Source organism: Austrofundulus limnaeus, unplaced genomic scaffold (genome assembly GCF_001266775.1).
Source record: "Austrofundulus limnaeus strain Quisiro unplaced genomic scaffold, Austrofundulus_limnaeus-1.0 Scaffold119, whole genome shotgun sequence".
Taxonomy (NCBI): domain Eukaryota; kingdom Metazoa; phylum Chordata; class Actinopteri; order Cyprinodontiformes; family Rivulidae; genus Austrofundulus; species Austrofundulus limnaeus.
Window position 1 is genome coordinate 1,157,300 of NW_013952521.1, and position 3,469 is coordinate 1,160,768.

The following is a 3,469-nucleotide window of genomic DNA, read 5'->3' on the forward strand; positions in this document are numbered from 1 at the left end:
CTGTATCGCAATATATCGGGATATATCGTATCGTGACCCCTTTGTTATGATATATATCGTATCGCCAAATTCTTGCCAATACACAGCCCTAAAAATATACAAAGTAACAACGTTTAAACTGTTTTCTGTCACTTTTATTCAATATTCAAAAATTATTATATTTCTTTAGAATAAGAATTGAGCTAAACAAATATAAGATTATGGTTATAAAGACCTTTCAATTAAATAAATTAATATGTCATGCATTTATAAAGCGGTTATTTGAAAAACACTGCTTTACCAGACACATTATGTGTGTTAGCACAAAGTATCAGTATCGCATCAGTATCGCCGATACYAGCCAAATTTGACTCGGTATCACTATYGGAAAGAAAATTGGCAGTATCGAACATCACTAGTGTCAAAATCAACAATGAATCAAGTATAATTATTTAGCACTATAGTTGTTTACACTCTACAGAGTAATTTTGTTATTTTCATGGAGTTAATTTTACACTAAATTTACTTTAAACAGTACACTTTATTGTGTAATACTATTATTTTTTTCTTTTCCTTTACAAAGTGAGAGTCAGAGTACACAGAGTTGTGCACTGTATCCTATAGTTAACATCAACACTTTAAGTGTTAACACTGGTCACGCATTAGCAAAGCAGTGTAACAGAGTCGACCTTCACACACCAGGAAGTAGCTCTCACTCACGATGTCGATTTATGGCCAACAACACAAAACTTAAACTTGAACAACTAACTAATGTGAACAGGAAAACTAACCAGAAAAATAAATTTTTACACTCACGAACATTTTTAACAGTCTTAGACACGCAAATACATCATTTCTACAAGATTACCCAGCATCCCTTGCTGAGAAGATTCTGGTTGATGAGGAAGAGGGCGGGCCTTTTATATAACAACACTGTTTTGTGTTAATCAAGACTAAAAAGTGGGCGGAGCTTATTCAACACTGTCCATAGTTGAGACAACACTGAGTTTTTACCGTGTACGTTGTTGTTTTTACTGTCGCTTAATGATTGAGTCTGTATTTTACTTTCTTTGGTTTATTTTTGGGAAAAAGTTTAAGTCGTTTGTTTTTTTTTTTGTCTCTTTGACCTGACCATCTTTCCAATTCGCCATTTTTCTCTTTGATGTGTCCGCTGCGACTTCTTCTGTGGTTTACAGACCACTTCATTAGTAAACAAAGCAATCACAAACAATAGAAGCAATTCTGCTCCCAGCAGTTTGTGTGTTTTCATTTCAGATAGAAATTAACATTCACATTGTTAAGTAATACAAATATTCGATAATAAAACTCTGCGTTGACAAGTTTTTATAATCAACATCATYGATTATTTTGAGTAGTCTGTGCAGCACTAGAACAAAAACAGATATTTATTTATTACATGACGTGACCTTCATGACGAGATGCGAGGTGAACCGCATCGTCCTGATYAAAAAGTGAAGCGATCAGACAAAGGTGAACATCGAACGTTGTGACATCGTATAAAATGTCAGAAATGAGGGATTACATAACGCTGGCAACTGTAGGCAGTTTTCTCTGCCGTTTCACACACGAGGCATCGAGCCTGCTCAGATATCCTGCCAGACGTTTCCAGATGGGATGAAGGATTGTCTGAGTCACTCACAACATTTGCATAGTGCATCAGAAAGCTGTGCCAGAACGAGTGAGAGGAGGAAAAAAAGAAACGAACTTCAGAACGTAGATGAAGCCACTGCACAAACAAGCCCTTCTCAAAACACGGTGTCAGCTCTAAAGTGACACAAAGGTATTATCACATCCTTAGAGCTCGTGTGAAGAGGGAACTTGTGAAACGGCACAGCTGGAGCGATGGTGTGATTCCTCTGAGGACCCGCTGCGACACAAACACACACAGTGGTGTCATTAAGACCCCAAAGTAAAGGAAAGAGGAGGAAAAACTGTCACGGCTGTTGCAGCCATTAAAGGGAAGACTGTTCTCTGCAGTTTTGGCTTCTGTCTACTGCAAGGTGGAGTTTTGGGGAGGGTAATTCTACTCGGGGCTCATGTGCAGAGCAGAGATAGAGAACGAGCGGGAAGTGGAGGGAGAGATAGAGCTGCTTCATTTTCAGCTCTTCCCCGTAGACCGTAGAAAGGATTATACTCACTGAGAGGAGAGGGAGGGAGATGCACAGCCTCTGTCTTAGCTCCCCACTTCACTCCTTCCTCCATCACACACCACCGTGCAGACACAGACACACCGCTGCCATGTAGAGCCTCGGCCAGAAGGGGACACTAACCTGCGCAGGACCGCGAGCCAGGTAGGCTTCATCCGTCCATCCATCGTTCATTCATTTCTGCTAAAACTCCGCTGGTTTTTTTGGGGTTTAGACCCAGCCCCCCTCAGCCTCTGCAGAGTTCTCTCGCAGCCTGCATGCACCAAGATTATCCGGCTTCTTTGCATCGCCCCAAGAGAGCCACGGAAAGATAGCAGCGGGTGAGAGAGGAGCCAGAAAAGAAGAATTAGAGAAGGGGGTCATGATGTGGGGATGGAAAGTATTCAGCTGACCTTCGTGTGGGGATGGGGGCGCTCCCACTTTGATCTGAACCCGTTCTTTAAAAGCTACATCTAGCAACTCTGCCCGCTCCCCCGTGAGAGCGTTATTATTAATCAGACATCCTCAGAGCTCAGGGGACCTGGTGCGGTTACTTGAAATGCAAATGAGACAGAGAAGTGATTATTCATTCTTGTGAAATTAATTTGAATCAGCTTGCTGTGGAGAGGGTGGCACGGTTCTGTTTCTGCTGGTTGCACGTGCTTTTAGACTAGTCCAAGCCTTCACCTGAGTTCTTTGATTCGAAGTTCACGTGAGCAACTCTTCAGACGTGTATATCTGCCGTTTTAATTTATTCTGGAGGATCTGGTGACTCAGACGTTGCAGCTTTGATGCCGGTGTGGCGTTTTTCGCTCGTGCGTCTCCAGACTGCTGGGCCTCTTCTCTGTTCTGGAATACTTTGGGATGAAGTTGTCGTCGCCCGGAGAGGAAGAGCGAAGCGAATGAGATTTTAATCTGAGCCACTGCTGACGCTCTGCCTCAGATTCCTTTGATCTACGGGTCTCTGATGGAGCTGCAGAACCAAACTAATCCCAACGTTCTGATGGAACCTTTTACGCTTTTGACGTCGTAACGTCTAAATAATTATCCAAACAGTTGCCTTTTTTTTCCAGTTTGATCTTAAAGGGGCAATATCATGTAAAATCAACTTTTTTGAGTTTTATATCATGTTATAATGTTATATTCTCATAAAAAACGTGTCCAAATCCTTGCTCTGACTCATTCATGCATGTTTGAGAAATCCTGCAGTGTTTTTATGAAGCCATGCTGAGGAGCAAAACGACAGGTGGGGACCAGAAATGACTTTTGGTACCAGGAACGCCTCTGGGACGTGTCTTTAAACCGAACTTCCTCATCACGGAGCACACCTCCCCACCCCACAC

General features: G+C 42.1%; 1 protein-coding gene across 6 annotated transcripts in view; it reads left to right on the forward strand.

Annotated features, from left to right (window-relative positions):
- srcin1b (SRC kinase signaling inhibitor 1b) overlaps positions 1-3,469 on the forward strand; it is a 99,157-nt gene that overhangs the window by 11,016 nt on the left and 84,672 nt on the right. The window contains exon 1 of one of the 6 annotated variants that reach the window (XM_014014835.1): positions 1,633-2,291. The exons of the other annotated variants lie outside the window; for them this stretch is intronic. The gene's annotated coding sequence lies outside the window, so the exon portion shown is untranslated. Of the gene's footprint in view, positions 1-1,632; positions 2,292-3,469 lie in introns of those variants that run through there. 6 annotated transcript variants of the gene reach the window in all.